This window comes from Triturus cristatus, chromosome 8 (assembly GCF_964204655.1).
Source record: "Triturus cristatus chromosome 8, aTriCri1.1, whole genome shotgun sequence".
Taxonomy (NCBI): Eukaryota; Metazoa; Chordata; class Amphibia; order Caudata; family Salamandridae; genus Triturus; species Triturus cristatus.
In genome coordinates, this window is record NC_140591.1 from 1,074,335,605 (window position 1) to 1,074,361,164 (window position 25,560).

At 43.8% G+C, this 25,560-nt stretch overlaps 1 protein-coding gene across 2 annotated transcripts in view; it reads left to right on the plus strand.

Moving 5' to 3' along the window:
• The window catches only part of NCK2 (NCK adaptor protein 2), a 242,094-nt gene that overhangs the window by 99,682 nt on the left and 116,852 nt on the right, over positions 1-25,560 (plus strand). Inside the window, exon 1 of one of the 2 annotated variants that reach the window (XM_085622616.1) lies at positions 24,443-24,597. The exons of the other annotated variant lie outside the window; for it this stretch is intronic. The gene's annotated coding sequence lies outside the window, so the exon portion shown is untranslated. Of the gene's footprint in view, positions 1-24,442; positions 24,598-25,560 lie in introns of those variants that run through there. 2 annotated transcript variants of the gene reach the window in all.

Genomic DNA, 25,560 nt, shown 5'->3' on the forward strand with positions numbered 1-25,560 from the left:
CTTCAGTGGATAGACCCTCAATTGGTGGCTTAGACTTCACAGCCTGATTGTGTATATAAAGGAACTTAACCAGTTTGCAGTTCATCTGCGGGTCAGATGGATCAAGCCCTGTAATAATAGCGGACCTGCAGGATCGTATTCCTCTAATCTGGAAGGCTTCCTTTAGCAAAGTGACACATGCTGGATGAAGTTTCTGACATAAACATATCAGGTGGATAAGACCTTCCTCTTGACTACCACACAGGCAACACATTTTTAAGCCAATGTTTTTCCACCTTGGCGCGTCTGAAAATGAGGGATAATTTCCAAAGCGTTATGCCATTAGCTTTTTTCTTAAGTGGTCCGAAAAAGTTAGATCTAAATAGGTCGCTGGTTTGAGGACTTTATAGTTGTTGAGTACTGTCCAGAAATGAGATCTTTGGCTAAAAGTACTTTTGTCCAATAATAGAGAATGGAGTTTTACGGCTTTGTTTAGTGCTAACTTAAATGTTAAAAAGGACAGATTTTTATTCCAAAGGTCCAAAGTGCAAGTGGATTTAAGTGCAAGTGGACCGAAAAAGTTACATCTAAATAGGCCGCCGGTTTGAGGACTTTATAGTTGTTGAGTACTGTCCAGGAATGAGATCTTTGGCTAAAGGTACTTTTGTCCAATAATAGAGAATGGAGTTTTACGGCTTTGTTTAGTGCTAACTTAAATGTTAAAAAGGACAGATTTTTATTCCAAATGTCCAAAGTGCAAGTGGATTTTAGTGAGTTTTGCAATAAGATAGTGTAGGGTGATGTCTTCCCGTTCTCGAGTTCTTGCCACAGTGCCTCATTAAGGCTAGAGTTCTCCACGTTTTGTTTTATGCAATACCAAACTTTTATTGATGAGTAGAGTTGGCCCAGTGTTTCGTTAATTTGGACAAATTCCAGGCGCATTTGAGCTGGTGAAGCAGTTTGAGGGAGCAGAAAGACCTTGTTAAAAATATTAGTTGTTAATTTATTAAGAAGAGTTGAGTCTTTTCCGTAAAGGGTGGCACTTGCATACATTAAAGTTGGAAGAGTTTTAGCTGTCATTACTGAAATCAGTGGTCTGAATCATGGGCCCTCCAGTTTCTTTGCCAGGTGACTTATAAGTAAACGTTAGTGCGCTTGCCCGTTGAGCCATATAATTCTTCTGTTCGCGATGAGTCAGTTTATTGTCAATGTAATATCACAGATATTTGTAGCTATACACATTTTTAAGGATTTTCCTTCTAGCCAGATAATATGGGGATGGGCTGCCAGATTACTAATAAGCATGGTTTTAATTTTTGTTGTGTTGATTTCTAACTTGTATGCCGTTAGAAATTCTGCAAGTTCAGTTATTAGTCTGGTTAAAACTGATTAGGACAATATCATTGGCGTAAGCAAGGTGCGATAGGGCTAAGGTACCAAGATGTTGGAAATGAGAGTTAATTGTGTTAAGTTTTACTGACCGATCATATTTGAAAAGATTAAATAGATGTGGGGCCAAAACACATCCCTGTTTCAGGCCTTTGTTCGTGTATATTTTTCTTGATACTCTTGATCCATCCCAGAGTTTCACTCTTAACCATGTATTAGTGTAAAATAACATTAGTCATTTTAGAATTCTTTCTGGAAAGCTCCATGCTCGCAATTTGGTCCACAGAAGACTCCGGTCCACAACACCCAACGCAGCTTTTAGATCAATAAAACAGAGATGCAAATTCTGTTTCTTTTTCTTACATTTCTCTGCAATTAAGGAGATGGATAAGATGTTAGATATAGTTTCTATCCCTTTTCTGAAGCTCGTTTGATTTGCAGGGATCAGATTGAGTTTGCTAGACCAATTAACCAGATCTTCCAGGATCTGGGAGGCAAGGTATTTTGATTTGACATCCAGCAATGCTAAAATCCTATAATTAGATGGGTTTGTTCTTTCTCCCTTTGCATATTGGTGAAAAAATAGATCCTTGCCAGCTCTCCGGAATTTGGTTGAAGAGCTCAGCTTCAGAATAAAGGTTCTCTAGTGTAGAGCTCCAGAAAGCTGGGTCATGTTTAAAAAGGCTTGCAGACACCATTGGGCCCCGTGGCTCCATCTCTTTTGATTTGGTTTATTATGCTTTTTATTGCGTCTGCTGTGTAAGGGGAGTTGTTTGTGTTGGATTCCATTAATAGGTAAAGGATCTCGTTCGTCGCTTTTGTAAAGGTGGATTGATCGACAGCACCTGGTTCCTGGGGATGATTTAGGTAAACCAGTACTGTGATGACTGTAGGGAAGTGTGGTGCTGCATTCCAAATTTCTGATTTATATAATTTGTCGATTCCTGTTCCTGCACGCTTGATGTTAGAGGGTTCCTTGGCCGATTCAATTCATTTATTGTTTGCCAAAATGTGTTTGAGTTGTGGTTTCTTGCGTTGTGTAATAGTTTTACCCAGAAGTTGTCCATGCTTGATCTTTTGTTCTCCCATGGCTTCTTTTTATAAACTTTTCTCTGCTTCCGAAATGCTTCCTATGTAGCGTGATTACTATTTTATGTTTGTAGTTTCCATAGTGTTTTATTTAAGTATCTTCTTAATTTTTGTACTTCACTTGTTAATCCTCTGTGTGGGTTGAAGCATGATATCTTGTCACGAGGTTTGATCCTTACGGTTGGCAAATCAATCAGAAATTGAGACCATGCTTGTACCATGTTGGTGTTTGCTTGAATAGACTCAGCAAGTTGCACTTTTGTTGTTGTAAATTGCTGCTGATTGCTTCCACTTGACCAGGTGAGGCGTATTAGGTTTATTGTGTTCAAGTTGCCCTCCTGAGATGTAGTGGCTTGAAATCTTGACAAGTTCAAGTTAAAGATAATGTGTTGAATTGAGTGGTCGCTCAGCGTGGTGTATTCAATATAATATTGATCAAGGAAAGGCATTAATGGTAGCGCGTTATGCTTGAGTAATCAAGTGTCGACAGTGACCTTGGGCCGTGATACGTGTATTTGGGTGGAGTGTCTTCTTCCGATCTTCCGTTAATTACCTGCATTCCCTGGTATTCTAAGGCTTTTACCAGCTGTTGGTCAATTTTGTCCTGTCGAGTCGGCCTATTTGAAAGCTGTTGCTGTACACTCCAGAAAATATTGTCGACTCCCAAAATTTCATCTTCTTCAGGTGTGTGAAACAAGTTTGTGTTAAAATCGCTGGTTAGAACTATATCACATGCCGGTTCAGCCCAACATAATCCCGAAATGGTTATTAGTAAAAGTGTGTTGTTGTCCTTTTTTTTAACAGTCTGTTGATGCTTGCAGCAGCGGGGATATGAGTTCCATCTGAATCTGTGTTGTGGCCCTTGCCCCACTGTCTGTTAGGGGAATTTGTCTGCCATTTTCCTTAGGTTCGAGTGAAAAGTTTTTTCCTAAACTGGCAATTACAATGGGCTCTGGGGGCAGGCAAGACTTAATAGTGCATTTTTGAGGTAGCAATGTTTGTTGAGCTGGCCCATTATTTTGTTTACGTAGGAGTTCTTCCATGTCCTCTCTTCGCAACACCTCAGGCAAAACCTCTTGCGAGTTTTGTTTGGAATTATTAGTGTGCGAGTAAACCTTGTCAATTTGTGGTATACGTAGGTTTAGCCATGAAAGATCAAGATCCTCATTACTCATTTGAGAAGTTTGGGAGATAGATGTGTGACCTTGGTCTTGAGCCTTAGAGAGTGCCACGGGTGGCATATCTTGAGGTTGATTCTCTTGCTTGGAGACTAGACTTAACAGGATATTGTCTCCTTTAGGTTTGATTCGACTAAGTGCCTGCACATGGTTTGCCTTTATATTGTTTTCTTTGCAGTCAGTGTGTACAAGAGCTGTTGTTGTTGAGGTGTTATCTCCTTCAGTTATAATAGGAATAAGTGGCAACACATGGCTTCCCATTTTGTTATTTTCTGTGGAGTCTATATGTACGATTGCTGTTGTTGTAGAGGTGTGTTGCAAGACATTACCACTGTCAGGGTGTTTCCTGCTTTGACTGTGCGCTTGGGGACTTAACTCACAGGAGTCCTGAGCTGTGTTAGCAGTTTGTAGTGACATTGTTGATCCTGTTGGAGTGTTGGCAAGATTTTGGGCTGCTTGCTTAACCGGACGCTGTACAATCTTAGTGGGAGCCAGGGGAGTCATCAAACCTGGAGTATCTCCTGTTGTTGCAAAGATTACTGTTACCGGGTCCTTAAGCAATTGAAATTTGATGTTTTGAATTCCCTGAGTGCTCTTAGTTGATCTTCTAAACATAGTGGCTATTGATGAGATTAATGGACTCCTTAATGTAGTACTTGCGCCAGTTGTATTTGCTGCTTCCCTCGTGTTTTGTTTTGCTTTAGTTCCTTTTTTGTGGGTTCCTGGTTTGTCGCCTGGTGTCTCCCTGACCTTGCCAGATGACATATTTATTTAAGGTTATGATCCTCCTTGGGTTCCAATTGAATTTGCTTATGTGCCTTGATCAGGTTATGTTTACTTATTTCACTTCTCGTGGACCTGCTTACTAGCTCTAGTTGGATCTTTATGTACAGGACAGGTTCACCAGCAGGGAGGAGTAGGCACTGAGAGTAGGGGAGGGGCGTTCAGCCGCCACTAAGAGCACTGAGAAACACCTACTGGGACCCCTCCTGGGGTGGGTGCAGTAAAAGCCGGGGGCCCGAGTCCCTCAACCCCCCAGCAACGGGACAAGAGATAAACTCTTAACCCCACAGTAGGCTGCTACAGCCTCTTGGTGTCTTTGATCAGCTTTCAGCCATCGTCTATTCACTGCTTTCAAGCTGCTCTCCTTTCTGTTCTACGAAGTTTCTCCTGAATGCAGGAGGAAAAACAGAAAAACAGAAGGCAAGCGGGGGCGACAAGAGGGGACAACATGGCGCGCCTGCAAGCTGCACCCGATCCTGGTCGGGCCGTTTCCCACTGGCTGCCGGGTCACTCACTTAGCAGCCACCTGCTAGTGGTAAATGCGCTTGTGCTTGGCCTCACAGGTTTCTGGCCCATCGGCATGTCTAATTAGGCCGAGGGACTGCTGCTGCCGCTGCTGGAATCCCTGGCTTTTGTGGGACTTAGGTTGCCAGGCACCGCCTGACCACCGTTTACTCCTCTGCATGGGCCCCCAGGCAGGGACCGATGAAGCATTGAGGTGGCAGGTCAAGACAGGACAATAGGGCCTTGAAGCCAGCAGTTGTTACGGAGGGGCTTGGGTGGGGCGAGGATCAAGATGGTTGAGAGGGCCAAGTGGGAGTCAAGCGAGAACTGAGCGGGGGCTGCAACCAGCAGAAGTAGGTACTTGACCTCGACTCTCTACTCTCCCCTCAGCCCTCCTCACCTCCAGTCAGAGAAGGGGTCGGTATTCTGTGTTTCTGTGCCCATACCTCAGGCTTACGGCTCCGGTAGCTGTAGCTTCAGCTATTTCTGTGAGGGGCTGTAAGAGGCTGCGAGCGACAAACGGCTACGGAAGCACACCTCGCCCGGCCCCAGAAGGACTAGCACCAGGAGCGGGGGCATCCTCTCCAACACGGCTTGGAGCTTTGTGGCTGAAGGGTGCGAGTTGCTGTTGCTTTGTGGTTTACGGAGGGGTTACGGCGGGGTTCGCAAAGCTATTTCCAAGCTGCTGCACCGCTGTTCCGCTCGTTCGGACAAGAAAGTGGGAGTGGAATCACTTGAAAATTATTCCAAACAAAAGAGGCACGGCGCACTCAAGGGACATCTATGAGATTTCATCAGAGCAAATGCATTTCGGCATACTGCCTTCTTCAGTGCTCATTAGTACATGCTACTTCTTTGACGTTTTTTCTAGCATCTAATTTCTCTCATAACATTGAATAATATGGGAGTGTGTTCTACAAGTGATTATATTGCAGTCCTAACTGGGAATGCCAGTGGGGTCGAATTTTCCACTCTATCAATGTGAAGACAATGCTTTGGGCTTATAGGTCTGTACCTCAGCATCATATATATTCCATTTGAGGTACGCTGTATAAAGGGTAGCTAATAAACCGTATATAACCATAACCAGTGCTTTAAATGGGCTGGTACTAACCGGTACTGAATACCGGCTCTTTTATATTTTCTCCCTTTGAGTACCGGGACCTTTCCTCAGACAAGGAGAGTACCGGTACTCATAACGGCCCGGTTTTGATGCGGTTGGTGCTGCGCTCCTGAGCTCCATCCTTGGCAGCACCTTCTGCTCGGTCTCAAGCGCCTTTGAAACCGAGCTGAAGCCTGGGCTGAGCTGGTTCAAAAGTGCCAGGACCACATTTAGTTTTCAGTAGAACACAGAGAGCTGCATGTGCCTCTCTGCAAGCTAAGAGAGAACGAGCATCGCTGCAGGGTGTCTTTCAGAGGGGGTCGGAAGGTGTCCAAACAACTGAATGGGCGCGAGTGAATGACACATTGTTCAGGGCAATACAGCTGGTTAGCATGCCCATTGTTTTAAACGCCCGCAAATCTTCGCCCATCAACAATTTAAATATAAGGGATTTGCTTGAAAGAAAACCCCTGCCTCTAGACTTAGATCAATTCATTCATGATTTTAAAAAACTGCAGAACTAGTATTGATTTCTTAGTGTGCCGTTTATTCATAAACATTTGTTATATAAGTATAAACTTAGGCGATTTGCAGCAATGAGACATGCCTGTGGCAGTCTCTGAAAGGGTTTCAATATGCAAATACATACATCGCACAAAATGTGACCCCCGACTTTGTGCTGCACCTGTTAAAGTTTTTGAAAGCCTCCACTGTAGAGCACTGCGTGTGAAAGGGAATGTGTGAGGGCCAGGAAGTAAAAGCATTAAGCATGTGAGTTTGCAAACATGGGTATGACTGTGAGAATGAAAAGTAGTAATGTGTGCTTGTATGAAACTAAATGTGATTCAGAGCCTGAAATGGGCTTTTAAACGTGTGAGGGGGCATGTGTGTGTGAAAAGGGTCAAATGCATTTAGACTGTGTGTAGGGAATGTGTGTTAACAGTTCATCTCCATCTTTACTAGAGATAATCTTGTGATTTTTATGATGTTCTCTGATGATTTTGTGAAAATGTGTTTATTTTTTTACGAAAATGCCATCTATGTGCACAAATGATGCAGCAGGTTTACCATTCAGAAGACAAATGTAGTGGTGGGGGAGCCAACAAATTCACAGGGAGAGCCAATCCAAGGGTCTGGTGGCAGGTCTCTTAAAGAACTTGCATGAGCAGGGCCCTGGAACTGTTTGAATGTAAATCATCCAACAAACAACACTTAAAATAGGATAAAGTCTCTTTTAAAAAAAGCATATTTTGTGTAACATGGTACAGCTTTGACATTAATAGGTCACTGTAGTAATTGAGTACCACAACGTCGATAGTGCTGAATGAAGTTTATTCAGGTTACAGCTACACAGAAGACAGGAGCACGGTGAAGGGCTGGCTTCTCCACCAACAGCTCCACAAACTGTCTTTCTCAACACTGACAATGAGTTGCCTAGCAACACTTAAGATTCTATGACAGAGTCTACTCTGTCAAACCAAGCTAAAGAGGTGAGATATAACATATCCTCTCTCCTCCCAACAAAAAACAAAAAAACGATCAAATCACCAAAAACAAAAAAAAAAAACAGATAGATAATGACATTTCAATCCCAGAGACTATAAAAACATATGTCAACATTATCAATAACAATAACTGCAAGAAACACATATGTCAACACCATCAATTACAATATCTGTAAGGTACACTCCTTGTTCTGTTGCTTCTTCTCGGAATTCCCTCTACATTATTATTATTATGTTGAGAAACATGTGAGGTTGAAGGTGACAAAGGTAAACCCATAACCTCCTTAACCTTAACAATTTTGTTAGCGTTCCACCACTTCCCTCCAACGACCTGTACTGCATTCCTTCCCACCTTAATAATCTGTACAGGACAACCAAACTTAGACTCACCTTTGTTTACATGCAAAGGAGATCTAATACGAACAAAATCGCCTACAACAACATGTACAGATTTGACCCCATGTTTGTTATCAAACCAGACTTTTTTACATTGGGAATTAGCAACATTTTCACGCACCAATGACATAAGGCTGTCAACATCAGGAATAGAAGTAAGTAAACTATTCATCCATGCAGGTTTGAAACTTGTATTGGCTCTTCTACCTCTCAACAGTTGAAAGGGAGAAACTTTGGTAGTTGAGTGTGGGGTAGTTCTATAGAACCACAACATATTATCAATGGAACTAATAACATCAGCATTCCGAGACCTAGCCCATCTAATGCAATCACCCACCACCCTGTTCATGCGCTCAACAAGACCATTTGATTGAGGGTGATAAAGCGAACTTTTTACATGCTTGATATGACAAGAGCGCAAAAAACATTCAAATTCTGAACTAATAAACTGTGTTCCATTGTCTGTAACAACTGTACCAGGAAACCCTTCCCTCAAGAAAACCTCCTTTAAAAAAAGAGATCACAGAACGTGAGGAAGAATCCTTCACAACTTTAATTTCAGGCCATTTTGACGAATAGTCAATCAAGACAAAAATAAATCGACACCCCCCAGGCAATATTTCCATAGGTCCCATTATATCCAGACCAACCTTAGACCAAGGTTCTGAAGGACATTCTATAGGAAGAAGAGGAGGAGTTGTCACCTTCAAACCCTTATCGGCTGAACGACAAATCACACAGTCATCAATAAGTTGATTGATATCACCATCCATAGCAGGCCACCAAAAAGACTGGCGAACCTTTCGCTTAGTAAGCGTAGCACCCAGATGACCCTCATGTGCTTTAGACATGATACTCTTTCTGAGACTGTGAGGAGCAACAAGCTTGTCCCCACGCAACAGTACACCATCCTCCACAGAGATTTCAGACGCTACTTTCCAAAACGGTTGTAAAGACTGAGGGAGCACACGCTCTTTTGGCCACCCAGATTTAACCAACTCACACACACGCTGCAAAACTTGATCCTCACTTTGTGCCTTTACCCATTCATCAACTGAGTCAAAACCATGCTCATGAAGATCCACAGAAGCTACAAAACAATCTTCAGAGTCATCATCCCCAACCTCACAATCACCCAATTGCGAAGTGTCAAAAGGAAAACGCGATAAATAGTCCGCTCTAAGGTTTCTACCTCCTGAAATATGCTGCACATCAAACTGATACTGCATAAGTCGAGAAACCATACGAAGTATCCGTGGGGAGCATGATTTTCCAGAACACGAACTCAATATACTAACAAGGGGTTTATGATCAGTTTTCAGAGTGAAACGTTTTCCCCAAATGTATCGTCGGAACTTTTCAACAGCCCACAAGCATGAAAGAAGTTCCTTCTCGATCACAGAATAATGTGACTCAGCATCTCTCAACACTCTGGATGCGAACTCAACAGTATTTTCCCCACAGGAAGAGTCTTGAGTTAAAACAGCTCCCAAACCAACCTGGCTTGCATCAACTATGCTACAAGTGGCAAGAGTAGGATCATAAGGTTTAAGGGCTCCACCCTTAACAAGTGACGATTTCACAAATTGTAAGGCCAATTCACACTCATCAGACCAAGCAAAGATCGTCCCCTTGCATAAAAGAGAACTGATCGGACGAACAATAGTAGCATAATTCGGGACAAACTTGGAATAGTATTCCAGCAATCCAAGAAGTGATTTTACTCCAGCCTTGTCCGAAGGTGATGGTGCATTAGTGATAGCATCGAGTAAACCTTGCCTAGGCCTAATACCATCACTTGAAATCAAATGTCCAAGATATTCAATTTCATCACAGAGAAATTTGCATTTCTCCGATTTAACAACCACCCCTTGATTCTTTAACACATCAAAAACTTTCTTAAGCAGTTCATCGTGTGAGGGGATATCTTTTGAGTGGATTAAAATATCGTCCTGAAAAACAAGAACCCCACTAATCCCACCTAAAATGTTTTGCATCACCCTCTGAAACACTGATGCTGCAGAGGCAAGACCAAATGGCATTCTTTTATACTGAAAAGTGCCAAGAGGTGAAATAAATGCAGTAAGATGACGAGAGGAAGGATCTAATTCAACCTGATGATAGGCACTTGCAAGATCTAGTTTTGAAAAATACCTCGACCCCTTCACACTTGATAAAAGATCAGAGATCTTAGGTAACGGGTGGGAGTCGACCCAGATCTCCTTATTAAGAGACCTCAAGTCCACACAGACCCGAAGTTTGCCACACCTTTTCCGGCCTACTACCAAGGGAGAAAGCCAAAGTGAGGACTCCGTTGGCTCAATAATTCCCTGTTTACATAACATTTTAAGTTCTTTGTCCAAATCATCCCTCACACTAAAGGGAACACCTCTCAATTTGTGTTTTACTGGAAGAGCACCTTTCTTTACTATAATTTTATGTTGAAAACCCTTAATTGTGCCCAAACTTTCCCCAAAAACAGAAGGGTAACGTTCTTTCCAACTACCCAATAGTTGATCCTCAGTAATCACTAAAACCTGTTCACTTGTACCTGGTCTGAGTACCATTCTGAATAATCCTTGATGGTACCAACCAAGAATGTTAAGACCCTTTACAGCAACGTAAATTTTGCCACAAATTTTCCTGTCTTTAAAAACAAGTTCGTCTTCAAAAAAACCCAAGAGGTCAATTTTCCGTCCCTCATACGAGACTGGGGAGCGATCAGGGGGTTGAAGATGTCTATCACCCCATGTATCATTAAACAACTTTTGAGTAATCATAGTAATTCTAGCCCCTGAGTCAATCAAAAGCTGTAGGGATTTGCCGCCTACTATAATCTCTTCAACAGGATCTACACATTCAGAAGAATCATTAACATTAGCCACCATATCATGAACATCAGTAACCACAGAGATTATTTCAGGATCAGAATCTTGATCCGATTCAACAATACAGGCAACAGATTTGAGTGTTTTTTTCCTCTTCATACAGACTTTAGCGAAATGTCCATATTTTTTGCAATAATTGCACATGACATTTGCTCCCGGGCACTTTGATCCTTTTTGGTGTGGTGGATTTCCACATCGGTAACACATGTTCTTTGTAAATTGTGCTTGATAAACACTGTTTCCTCCGCCAATGTCTTTTCGTGAACTGATCTTTGTCGATGATGATTTTGACGAACTTAGTTTATCTTTACTTTGAGACGTAATGACATTAACAGATTCTGTGACATTCTCCTCCAGTTCTTTCAAAGAAGTTACCGAAGTCTCAATACTTTTAGCTATTTTTATAGTTTCGTCAAGAGTGGGATTGGCTAGAGACAGAAGTTTCTGACGGATCTGTTTATCTTTGCAGTGGCAAACAAACTGATCACGGATCAATTGGTCAGTAAAATTTTCAAACTGACATAGAGAAGCAAAATTGCGTAGAACTGAAATATACGAATCCATATCTTCAGTATCACTCTGTTTGCGTTTGAAGAATTTGTGTCGTAACACCATTAGACTGGGTTTCTTGTCAAATCTTAACTTGAGTTTTGCAACAGTATCTTGGAACGCATCAACAATTTCATCAGGAGCATAACTGATTTCAGGAAGATGCTTGAAAATAGAACGTCCTTCGAAACCAAGAGCATGTAGAAGAAGATATTTTCTTCTTTCACTAGAAAACCTAGATGCTCCAATGGCACCCAGGTAGGTCTGAAATGCATCAAACCACACCTCCCACCTAACCGGAGGTTCACCTGGCGCTTCTAAAAATGATGGAGGCGGAGCTACAGATTGCATGCTGTTGACCAAAAAAAATTATGTCTAACTAAAAAACATTTTACCATTCACAGTCTTAGAATACATATATACTCTAGCATTAATAACAGTTGACAATAAAAACAGGACTGCAGCAAAACTATTTATGAAGAGGTGTAAGCAAAAATAATTTAAATAATAAAATGTTTTCATTACTGTCCTAATTTTGCCAAATGTTTCACAATATAGACAAAGAAAATGTGAACCTAACATAAATACATATTTTTTTAAACAGTAAACATACTCTTTTAATGCCCTAAATCTCTTTTTTTGTTTCCAAAAAAAAAAGTGTCAATTTTCTTGTTTAACAGACACAGCTGATGCCTTTCAAACGCAAAACTGCAGTAAATTTGCAAAACGAGCTGAACGTCGTAGAAAAAACAAAACTAGAAATGCCTTTAAATTTAAAAACAGCTGAAACGGAGTTTAGACGTGCCAATCGTCGTGATTGGCTGAACTGAAACTGACGAGGCTCCAAAAATACCGTTGCGCGTCGTCCACGTTGATGACGCGATGTCCCAACAAGCTCTGACTGAAATGCTGAGGCCTAGGTCAGGCAGATCAGGCGAAACGAAACCAACAACCATTGTTGCGCAGGTGCAAAGATCGGCCAGCAGCTTTAGGTTTACTGCGCAAGACAGGACAAAAAAAACGATCCTCCACATACACGGGAATGAGCGTCGTGCAAGGTAAGAAAATAATCTCTACTGATCTTAAAGCACGGAGAGGCTTCTTGTAATTTAACTATGTCAACAGTCATCCGCTCTGCGCATCTCGGACAGAAGACTTTGCGGTAGCAGTGAAACGAGACGATCCTTTTTTAAACAAATAAATAGTCTTACCGCAATTCGTCTTCAACTAAAAAGAGCTTGTAAATCAGCTTTGCGCGCGTAGTCCGGGACGTTTCTGTGTAGCACTGGATCGTCGCCACAATAGTTGTAGTAATTGAGTACCACAACGTCGATAGTGTTGAATGAAGTTTATTCAGGTTACAGCTACACACAAGACAGGAGCACGGTGAAGGGCTGGCTTCTCCACCAACAGCTCCACAAACTGTCTTTCTCAACACTGACAATGAGTTGCCTAGCAACACTTAAGATTCTATGACAGAGTCTACTCTGTCAAACCAAGCTAAAGAGTTGAGATATAACAGTCACATTATACAACATTGAGGTATAATGAAGAAAAAGGTAGATTTGTAAAACAAAATGTTTGCCTAAGATCACAGAGCCTGGTTAAGTGGAAAAGCTGAGATTTATCCCAGGTTTTCTTGTTTCACTTTGTATATATCAGCCACTAAATGAGTATCTATTTATCTCTCGTTTTTCTACGCCAGATGTTAATGTTTAGTTTTTAACTTTGTGCATAAGGGTACAGCGAGTGCAGCAGGCAGAAGGCACATGAAATTTCGGCTCATTTTGGGCTCAAAGTTAAAAGAGAACCTTTTTTTTTTTTTTTTTTTAATATATTTTTATTGAAACTGAAAGGTGTCATACAACATTCAAGTGCAATACAGAAAAAATATAAAATTACGAAAACCAGAACATCTCAGATACAATGAACCAAGATCCTTCTAAAATAACAGAAACAATTATGAAAATAACCTTAATGCAAAGAGAGTCAAAAAAAATTACCCCAAATTTTTTCGAATTTTCTCCCCCCTCCAATCCTCGCCGCATAGTTGCGCTCACTAATCTTAACTCTCCGCATTTTACGTAGCCATTCATAAAAAGATGGTATCTGGGTTGATCGCCAATTCTGAAGTAACAATGATCTGGCCACTACCATGCAAATGAATAGAAGTTTAGCAAGTGAAACAGAGAGATTAAGATTCTGATCAAAGCCATGAAGCATCAAAATAGAATTTATAGATATCTGGATATGAAAAATCGAAGATAAAAAAGCAAAAATATCTCCCCAGAACTCTTTGACCATACAACATTCAGCTATGACATGTGTCCAGTTAGCGGGGGCGAAACTTTGACAACGAAAGCAGATCGGTATATAATTACTAAACATTTTGGCAATTACCGCCGGGGTGTAGTATAGGAGCCATTTCCCCAAAAATATCATTCTGCGCCAATTGGCTCCCCGTAATGTGGAAAAATTATATTTATTAATAGTCCGCCACGTCGTTAAAGATAAAACCTGTTTTTCATGTTCCCACCATTTTTTAACTGCTTTGGATCCTAAATCGTCTTGTATAATCTGGGCAAGATGACGTTTCCACTCACCAGGTTTCCTAATTAAAGTACTATTGAAAAAAAGATCATTGTTAAAAGGGGAAATCTGATTAAAGGAGGTGGGAGCAAATGGCTGCAAAAGTTTATAAATTATATTATAAGACCCGGCTAACAAAAAATTGCCAGAAAGTAGTATGCGCATCTCGGACGGAGTTAACCACCTGGAATGATGTAAAAAATCGCCCACTTTGCTAAAGCCGGCCTTAGTCCAATAGCACATTAAATGCGAGCTTACCCCCTGCCCTCTTGAGGAGAGTAAATTAATCAGCAAAGAGGAGGTATTAAAAAGAGAGAGAGAATATCTGCTAATCATGGCCGAACGCTTCATGAAAAACCAAGCTAATATTTTGTACCTAACCAATTTTGGGGATTTAGGTATTTGAAGAGGGGAGGATATTTGACTCTCTGAAAAAATTAAATCGAAGAAAAAACTGATATAGTCATTTGGGTTCGGAGTAGGGACCTTGAAACGAGTTAAATACTGAGCAAAATAGGCGAAATAATAATCTCTAATGTTTGGAAGTGCTAGACCGCCATTATCTAAACTGTCATAAAGAGTAGTCATCGCAATCCGGGGCTTTTTATGTGACCAGAGAAAACTTGAAAATAAGGATTCTATTTTCGAGAAAAAAGACCCTGGGAGAAAACACGGAATGGTTGAAAACAGGAAGTTAAATAATGGTGAAATAGACATTTTAATCAGGGCGACTCTACCCAGTAATGATAAAGGTAATTTATTCCAGCGAGTTAGCATCGAGCGAACCCTTTGAAGAAGGGGAACAAAGTTCAAACCGAAAAGATCTGTAACTGAAGAGGAAAAAAACACCCCCAGATATCTTTTAGGTTTATTATTTATACAGCCACGTAAATCGGGATATAATTCTGGAATATGATTGCCACAAATCAAAATTTCAGTCTTTTTTTTATTGATCCGGTAGCCCCCAAAAGACTCAAATTGCTCAAAAATCTGAAATGCCTGAACTTGAGACTGCAGATCGGAATTAATGAGTAACATGATATCGTCAGCATAAAGTTTTATCTTTGACATAGATGGAATTGGGGGTAAGATCTCTGCTGACTTTCGAATAACTATTGCGAGAGGTTCGATAAAAAAAGCAAAAAGAATCGGTGATAAGGGACACCCCTGACGGGTTCCACGATTAACTGAAACAGATCCAACCGAGTGTGAATTAATGATAATATTAGCTTTAGCACCCGAATAAAGATTACGAATGAAGTTAATGACGTTGCATGGGATATGAAAGTGCTGCAAAATAATAAAAAGTGTCTCCCAAACCACCAAATCAAAAGCTTTTTCTGCATCAAATAACAAAATAAGTGCAGGGATCCTCCGTGTCACCCGAATGGCAGGGGGTTGAAACCGTTGGTCCGCGTGGGCTGGGGAATCTTGACCAGTGGTGGGGTTCGGGATGGGGGTCACCGAGGTGTGGTTGGGGGTCGTTTGGGTATGGGAGGGGTCTGGGGGGGTCGGGTTGCTGGGGTTGTCTGGGGGGGTCGGGTTGCTGGGGTTGTGGGCGGCGGTGGGTGGCTCGAAACAAAAAGGAAACTGATGGTGTCTGACTATTTTTCTTCAATTTTTTTTTCCTTTGTTAACATGTATTCATTGTGTTCAGGGGGCAAAAGCGGTTCGGTGATAATTCTCTTTAGTCAATTTAATTCTGATCTCAATGTCTAATAAGGATAGTTTGAAGTTCCTTTCTCTTAATGTTAATGGCTTAAACAATATTAAGAAAAAGCGCGCTATTGAAGTTTGGTTAAAGGCTGAGAATCCCTCTGTTATTTTGTTACAGGAGACTCATATTCCTTCTTCCAAGCTTGACGGGTTTTCAATGCTCAAATCCTGGGCTTCGTTTCGGTGCTTCGCATCATGCGATGTATCTCAGCGAGGGGTGGCAATATTTTTGAATAAGAACTTAGGTGCTGATATCATTCAATCACAACAGGGAGGCTCAGGACGTTGGTGCTGGGTCTCATGCAGAGTTAAAACCAGGCAGAGACCTTTTATCTTTGTATGTTGCTATGGACCTCTAACAGACGATGCTAGTTTGTATGAAGACTTGTTCCAATCTCTTTTGATGGTCTCAGGTGATATTGTGATTGGTGGGGATTTTAATGTGTTAATGGACCCGCATTTGGATACATCATCTCAATCATCCAAACAACTTAAACCGAAAGTCTTTCAAACCATTTCACATTATATCAAACTATTCGAACTTTCGGATCATTGGCGGGCTGATAATCCCTCTAAAAGAGATTATACCTGCTGGTCGGGTAGATTCAAATCCTCATCCCGTATTGATTTTTTCATAGCTTCACGTAATCTTAAGCTCGGTTTTTGCAATACGGTGTTCAACGTATTCTCAGACCATGCTTTGCTTATTAGGGAGTTCATTTTTGGGGATATTAGAAGATCCCCCAAAAGGTGGGTCCTCAATAGAGCTCATCTTAATGACGATAAATGGGTCTCTGAATTAAAAAATAAGATTAAAGACTTTATAACTCTCAATATGGGCACTGCCCCTATAAGTATTATCTGGGACGCCCTAAAGGCCTTTATTCGCGGAATCATCATAGGGAAAGATGCGGCCATTTCAATTGTATCCAGGGCTCAAATCAAACTACTGGAATCGCGTATACATACACTTAGCGTTCTAAGACAACAAAATCCCTCACGATCGGTTAAAGAACAATTAAATGAAGCTAAACAAAAATACACCACTTTTTTATATGAGCAGGGCGAGGCTTTTTTTCGTACTCAATATCAAAAAATATATGAAGAAAGTAATTTTACTGGGAGATTCTTGGCCTGGCAGGCCAAGGAACAAGCAGCATCCAATTTAATTCGGGAGTTAAAATGCCCGGTTTCGCATCAATCTACAATCGATCCAGATAAAATTGGTGCGATAATGCATCGTCATTACCAAAATATATATTCTCATCAGCTTAAAATCAATCAGTCTAAATTAAACTCCTTTTTACGGCAGGCTGAGATCCCTTCTCTTTCCCATTCCGAAGAATTAACCATGGCAGATGGATTTTCTCTGGAAGAGATAGAGGCGGTGGTAAAAGATCTTCCATCAGGGAAAGCCGCTGGTCCGGATGGACTACCCGCAGAGTTTTACAAGGTTTTTTTTCCCTCTTTTTCTAATTTGTTTCTACTTTTGCTTAACTTTTGCTTAACTCCATGTTGTCTGGAGCCTCAATTCCTGACTCTTTCCGCGAGGGCACTGTGGTCAGCTTTTTGAAGAAGGGGAAAGATGCCACCGATCCTAACTCATATCGTCCCATTACTCTTTTAAATTCGGATTACAAGATCGTCACTAAATTATTGGCTATTCGATTTAACCGAATCTCTTCTGATCTGATTCATAAAGACCAAAACGGTTTTATTACCGGTAGACAGCTCATGACTAATACTCACTATCTGGCAGAAGCTTTGGATTACCTTGAGACACGAAAAGAGAACCTTGAGTTGATCCAAAGCCCAGCATCTGGCTCAAGCCTGGCTTGACCTGTAAGTGTCTCACACACCTCTAGGCAAGTGTACCTTTAAAAAAAGCTACTCATGAGGCCAACTCTAGGGTTTGCAGCAGAAAGTGGGTGCAATCGCGAAGAGAAAAGTCTGAACGTAATTATTTTATTTTTTTTAAACTCTGCCCCAAAGAATTTGACAACAAGACAAATGTGATAATAAATGTAGTCTGCCTTACCTAACTCCTCACAACATGCTGCATTTCAAAATATTACTTGGTACAGAGACCTTTGGTATCCAGTATATTCCAGGGTACAATGGCACTTTAATAACTCTGGTGGTTAATGCACTTGCTGGAAATATCTGTGTGCATTCTTCTAATCAAAGGTTTGACTGAACATCAAATTGCATAGAGGATCAATGTGCCTGCTGTAACACACAGCATGAGACATGCAGATCACAGATTTGTTTTTTATATAGAGAGCTTTGTTGCTGTTTTTGCTGCAGAGATCATTGTGTTGCCTGCAGGTCACAAGTGAATATATTTGTCATATAGTTTAGTGATTCTATTACAGGCTTCGTATTATACTTCTCTTTCTATTTATTGCTACTCACAGCAGCCAATGAAAACTTTTCTTATGCAAAAACAAACTACATTTCCCATGATGCATGTACCACATCACTTCCTGCAGAGCCCCATAAGAGCCAGTAACACCGGAACCAGTCCTCTTTCTTTGCTGCTCACGCAGACAGTTAGGTTGGGAGCTCCGTTTTATTGGTATTGATTGTGATTATTGGTGATTTGTGATTGGAATTCACGGTGAAAGCTTTTATTGTGCAAGCGGTAGATGGTGCGTGAACGCCGCGATTTCATGTAACCCCTCGGGGTTGGGCGGACTGAGCGACGCGCTTTGGCGCTCCGTGACCCCCGCAGAGAGCGGGGATGTGTTGGGGGCATTTGTAGCAGCGGGCGATCTGAGGCTGCTTCGCGCGGAGGCACGTTTCTCCTGGCGAGAAGTAGACGCGGCGCTCAGCTGCCTCGTCAGTGCCCCGGTCAGCGCGTAAGCGCTTATTCCTTGGCATTCATTCCTGCAAGGCACACGGTACCGTCCCGCCTTTGGCGGGTGTAATTTCCGTAGAATATTGGCGCTGAGGCTTCCCTTGTATGCCGATGACACCGGGAGCCTGTTGCTTTCGGTTTAGGTTGTGTTTCCACGTGCGTAGCCCAATCGGGCTATTTTGGTAGGATTTGGGCTACGCACGTCGTAACTGCCCGGTTTTAGGTGTTTTGCTTTCGTTTTTTGCCATTCAGGCAGCGTTTTAACAGGAGAGCACTACTGACGCCTGGCTGGCTGCAAAAACGACCTGGGCCTGGAGGGAGCACACCTCCTTGGATCTTTTTTCTTGCTCTTTGGCTCCACTACGCCCTGTGGGCTGTAATAATTAGGATACAGCTGTTGCTGAGGAGCTAGGTACCGGTGCTGTTGTGCTGTGGGTTGGCTCCCCCTTTGGATACTCCTCTTTACTGCTGCCTTATGAGCAAATACGTTTACAAGTTTGGTTCCACCATGGAAGATTGGGTGCACTATGAGGAGGATGACACCCTGTATGAGGAGGAGGTAGGGACACCTGCCATAGAAGATAATATTGTTGAGGCCCTGGACGCTTCCGTGCAGGAGTCAGTCAACAAGGCCCTCGAGAAGGCAGTTCCGGGAACTGTGCAACAGGCATTGGCGATTGCATTGAAGCCTATTACTAGGCAACTGGAGAGGTTCGCGAAGCATCAAGGCTTCACTACCCCAACTGAGGAGCCGGCAAAGGAGCCACGGCCTAGGTCCTGGCCACACTCTGATTCCTATGCGTCACTCCCGCGTCCGGTGACGGAGAAAGAGAGGGTTCAGGATACTGACTCGGACCCTGGGTCCGCTTCTTCGGACACCCCTGATGACTCCCCTCCCAAGAAGAGGTCTCAGAAAGTAAAAAATGTGGAGACCTCTCAGCCGGCCCCTACGCCTTTCACATTCAACCCCTCGGATATCGTTCACCCCAGATCCTCGGATTGGTTGCCTGCTCCGGAGGTGGCTGCGTATTTACATGGGAATTTGCGCAAGAGCTTTGACAAGGAGGTGCGCAACAGACTGCGGTCTGAGTGTCCCCGACCGGACCTCACGGATAAGGTGGCAGAAACACCGGAAATTGATCCCAGTTTGCTCACTTTCCTTAAAAAGTTTGCCAAGGACCCCAAGAAGGGTATAGACCGCGCATGGCGAGGGTGCCAGGATAAGCTCCTTGACGTAGTCGGGCCCTTAGCGTAGATATTGGAGATGGCTCTAGAGGCGCAGGAATCGGGGACCGCTATTGACTCCCATGTGCTGGCGGGCTGGACCCAGCAGGCTATCTGTCTATTAGGGAATGCCAACTGCGCAATCTCCACGGAGCGCAGGAAGTCCATTCTGATGCGCATGGACTCTAACCTTACGGAGTTAGCGGCGGCGGAGCCTGGCCCGTTGGCGGACGGCAACCTATTCGGCGACCGATTCGTAAAAGATGTGGCGAAATACGTTGGCACCTTCATGACCCTGGACAAGGCTCAGGCTGGAATCAAAAGAGTATTCCAAGCAGGGGTTTTAAACAGGGACGGACGAGGCCGGGGACGCTCGTTTGGCCGTCAATTCTCCCAAGGTCCTCAAAGAGGCGATTTCGGACGCGGTAGAGGAGAATGGGACTCCACCCGCGGTGGCACCTTCTACCCCACCAGGCAGCGCTTCAACAAGCAGCGCTTTAACAAGGGATCCTATCGGGGAGGATTCCAGAACACCGAGTCTTTAAGTGAGCGCTCCAGATTTATTTCTTCTTCCGTTGCGGGGACATATTCAGCAGTTTTATCACAATTGGGTTCACATATCACAGGACGCCTGGGTTTTGCAGACAGTTCAGGGGTTCCACCTAGAGTTCTTTCAGACACCCTGTCAGGTTCATCGGCCCAGACAGCTTTCTTTTTCCCAACTAGAGTGCGATTTCATAGATTCCGAAATAGAAGGATTGCTGCAGAAACGCGCGATAGCCCCATGCAGCGAGGGCCCTCGCGGTTTCTGCAGCAATATTTTTCTGGTGCAGAAGAAAGGCGGTGGTTACAGGTTGGTACTCAATTTGAAGGATTTCAACCACTTTCTGACTTACAAACACTTCAAGATGGAAGGCATCCATCTGTTGGCAGACTTATTGAAGCAGGGGGACTGGTTGGTCCGTCTAGACCTGAAGGACGCTTACCTGTCCGTCCCCATATAGCGTCCCCATCGCAGATTCCTTCAATTTCAATGGCGGAACCGGTGGTACGAATATTTGGTCCTTCCTTTCGGACTTTCCTCAGCACCGTTGTGTTTCACCAAGGTGCTGAAACCGGTCGTAGCCTATCTCAGAGAACAAGGGGTTCGCATGATTGTCTACCTGGACGACATGCTCATCATGGCGCAATCTCAGGCGTTGGCGGTTCACCACTTGCGCATGACCATTCGTATTTTACAGAATCTGGGGTTCGTGATCAACGAACCGAAGTCGGTTCTGTATCCCACGCAGACGATAGACTTTCTGGGGTTCGTCATAAACGCTCAGACAGCCCAACTCAGTCTTCCGAATTCCAAGCTTCGGGATATCAAGAAGGAGCTTCGCTCATTCCTGACCAAACAAATGGTTTCGCTCAGGGGGATTGCTCGGATAGTGGGACTCCTTGCATCCTCTGTTCAAGCGATATTTCCGGGGCCCCTACATTACAGGGCCCTTCAACGACTAAAAATCCAGCACTTACAGAAGGGTCTTTCATACACGGACGTAGTCCCTCTTTCCCAGGAAGTGAGGGAGGAAATGCAATGGTGGTTGGCCCACGTCGAGGCGTGGAACGGCAGAGCAATTTTCGGCTCTCTATCAGAGGTGGTCATAGAATCCGACGCCAGCCGTTGGGGTTGGGGAGCGCGCTGCGGAAATATTTCTACAGGGGGCCGTTGGTCCCTAGAAGAGTTAAATCTTCACATAAATTGTCTAGAGCTCCTCGCAGGATCATTTGCGATCCGGACGTTATCTCCCAAGCAGGTCTCATGTTGCATCCTTCTTCGGATGGACAATATATCGGCGGTACGGTACATCAACAAACTGGGGGGCACGAGGTCCTCAATGTTAGTGGAGATAGCAAAGGCCTTTTGGCATTATTGCCTGAGTCACCAGGTTTCAGTCATAGCGGAATATATTCCGGGTCTGTCCAATGTGGTGGCGGATTGGAATTCTCGCCACCTCAGGGACTACAGCGACTGGCAACTTCTCCCACGGGTGGTTCGGTGGTTGCAGGAGATATGGGGAGTTTGCGAGATCGACCTGTTTGCCTCCAGGCTGAACCGTCAAATGACGAAGTTTTTCAGCTGGAGACCGGACCCATTGGCGCTGGCGACGGATGCCTTGACGCAAGAGTGGACTCAGAAGTTGAATTACGCGTTTCCACCCTTCATTCTCATTCCTCGCGTGTTCACTCAAGTGATGCGACAGAAAGCAGAAGTCATATTAGTGACTCCCTTGTGGAAGTCGCAGCCTTGGTTCCCGTTGTTGCTGGAGGCGAGTTGCGACTTCCCCAGGAGGATTCCATGGTCCTTGACGTTGCTCCAGGGCCCTCAGGGGGAGAGACATCCGATGGTCCTCTCGGGGCACCTGTCCCTGATGGCCTGGAGACTTTCAGGCAGCGTTGGCAGATGCCAGGATTTTCGGAACAGGCTTCAGGCTTTATCAATCAGGCGTGGGCCCCCTCTACCAGGAAGCGATATTCTTCAGCCTGGAGATGCTGGGTTCGTTGGTGCATGGGACAGCATGGGGATCCCGTGGGGGCAGGATTACCCTGTATTGTAAATTTCCTGTCTGAAAAAGCGTCGGAAGGTCTAGCATATCGCTCTGTTAACAACTTCCGTTCCGCCATATCGGCGGGCCATTCTCAGATCGAGGGCAAACCTGTCGGAATGCATCCTTTAATATGTAAACTGCTAAAAGGTATAAGAGTAGCTAATCCACCCAAACCAAAGTACTCTTCTTTGTGGGATGTCTCGCTGGTTTCTGTCACTATTTAATAGGTGGCCTGACAACGACAGGTTGTCCAGGAAACAATTGTCGGCCAAACTGGCCATTTTGCTCTGCCTAGCGGCTTGTAGACGTTCTTCGGATGTGAAAGCTCTGGATATTACAGGTAGAGTATTTACTCCGGAGGGAGTTTCGTTTTCTATTACGTCTAGAACTAAAACCATGTCACGCAGTGTGGATTATCATGCTTTTACCGATAATGCTTAACTTTGTGTGGTCCACTGCCTCAAGGCTTATGAAGAATGTACCAGGCCTACCAGGCCTGATGGTGTGGTACAATTGTTGATTTTTCTGCAGAAACCGTACAAACCTGTGACTGCAGCTACTATAGCCAGATGGCTCAAAAATGTTATGCAAGAAGCAGGTGTGGATACTCAGGTCTTTGGTGCACATTCTGTTCGAGGCGCTATGGCCTTTAAGACCTTCATGTTGGGTTCTACTGTACAGGATATCATGCATTCTGCAGACTGGTCGTCTGAGTCAACGTTTAAACAGTTTTATTATAAACCGGTGGGTGACATATCCTCTGTTGTTTTTAATAAGTGTTAAACTAGCATAATACAAAGCCTCCTGTCCTGTAATAGAATAAAAAATTAGCTAGCATTCGCGCCAAGAATTTTCAATTCTATTAAGGACACGGAGGCGAGGATTATCCCACCCGGTTAAATTACAGTATTGTAATTGTTGCCCACCCGTTTGCATATATATACTCTGATTATACAGAAGTTACGGGTTGTTTATCTCTGTTTTTTCAGGATCCGAAAAGAAGATGGATTAATCCTTTTTGACGTTGACGTTCTTCCCAGCTGGTCTGGTTTCTTCCACGTTGGAAGCTGTTGTTGAACTTTATATAATTATTGGACTCATTGTTCGGAGCAAAGAAAGAGGACTGGTTCCGGTGTTACTGGCTCTTATGGGGCTCTAAAGGAAGTGATATGGTACATGCATCATGGGAAATGTAGTTTGTTTTTGCATAAGAAAAGTTTTCATTGGCTGCTGTGAGTAGCAATAAATAGAAAGAGAAGCATAATCCTCGCCTCTGTGTCCTTAATAGAATTGAAAATTCTTGGCGCGAATGCTAGCTAATTTTTTATTCATGATCCTGCATCAAAAATATGCATAAAACTACAAGGCAAAAGTTAGGAAACTTGGTGTTGTTTTTCTTCAAATAGGTTGCTAAAAAAAAGGCTACTTTGGTTAATATTAAGGACTTATTGGTAAGTACTATTTAAATGGTTAGACATTCTTACAATGCATGCATTTTTTTTCATACAAAGCTTAGAAAGGTACAAAATATAGCCCTGCCCCTTGCCCCGCCTCAAACTCCACCCCCAGTCCACTGCTAATTTTTGGTGAGTACCTCGCTCATTTTTTTCCATTTAAAGCACTGACCATAACAACATAAGATTGCCTGTTAACTTGAACCATGTAAAATAAAAATGCAGCTCGCTTAAGGCTGCTATCATAGAAAAGATTTTTTAAAACATGATATAAAGTAGATGTGGACAAATAGTTCAGGAAAGACGACAGGTGTCAACGGGATATGTTCTCTTTTCAGAAGACCGAATCTGGGAGCATCATCGCAGTCATTGCGCATGCGTGAGCTGGCCTCGCATGCGAACAGACAAGTGGCTTCGACTGAAAACAGACGGAGCTACGGTGAAGATCAGTGAATACAGTCTAGGCCTGTGGATGTGGTGAATCTCCCGCGGGGATTTAAAGAATAACGTCACGCAGCCTCGTCACTAAACTTTCTGGCGGAGCGAGCTAATGCCCACATGATAGAAGAAACACAGGGAGTTGGGGGGGGGGGGGGGAGGGAGTGCACGCAGTCGCGCGCAGCAAGGAGGGGGTACGCTTCCGGAGCGCAGGGGGCGTGACGCGAGCGGTAGGCGGTGCCAAGGGAGGGCTTGGACGTAGCTCCGCATCCGGCCGGGATAGGCGGCGGAGGGACCTGAATCTGGAGAGGGGAGACGGTGCCCGGGCACCCCGCGCCGCGCTGGCAGCCACCGGGAGAGGTAATGGAGTATTCCGTAGTCCGGTTGTAAGGGCAGTTGCTTTCACGGGGTGGAGTTTTCTTTTTGTAAATGTCAAGCCGAGATCTCCTCCCCCAGGCTCTGTGCTCCGGGCGTTGAGTGACCGCGATTGCTTTCTAGGATCCGCAGGCCTAGAGATCCTGCCTCTTCGAGGTTCAGCATACTATCTTCCCAGAGCAAAACCTTCAGCATCGGCTGCTGCCCAGAGCATCCCCCAGCAGGAACCGTTACTGGGAGAAGGCAGGGCACTGTGCATCCTAGAAATTAAAGAAAGTCAACCTCTACCAGCCCACCCTTATGCTGAGACTGAGGTACCCGAAATGGCCAACTAGCTGTCTGCCTCTAGCCATGCTTGTAGGGGTGCCATGTTTCCATCACCCGTAGACTCGCTCCCTCTGTCGTCTCCTCTGGCTGTGTGGTGCTGATGGCACACAAAGGAGTCGCAGAGCAGGGGCTGCGCGATGTGCATTGTTGGATGATGTGCACTGTTGGATGATGTGCACTGGGTATTGTTTGACTGCGGTGCCGGGAGTATTGTTCGGAAGATGTGAAGGAACCTTTGTTTTGATGATGTGCACGGATTTGTGCAGAAAACGGTTTTTGGGGCTTTGTTTGCTCTGGCCAAGTTTGCAGGAGAGCCAGTGTTGTCTTTAATTTGACAGCTGCTTCTATGAATGATATTAAAGGGCCTTCTTTGAAGTCGCGGAGGTGCCTGTTGATGCACTCGTTGTCTCCCATGTAGGTAGATGAATGAATGCAAAGAAAGGTCTCTCTCTGCTTACAGATGTTTATTTTGGCACACTTCCTCACCTGTTTGAAGCAACAGCAAACCTAGAACTCGCCCAGTGTTGGTCGATCACAAAATGTCAACACCACAGAGCTCACATTTGTAATAAACGTCGTGCGGATAACTCCATGCTCTACTTCAGTCTGTATTTATCCGAA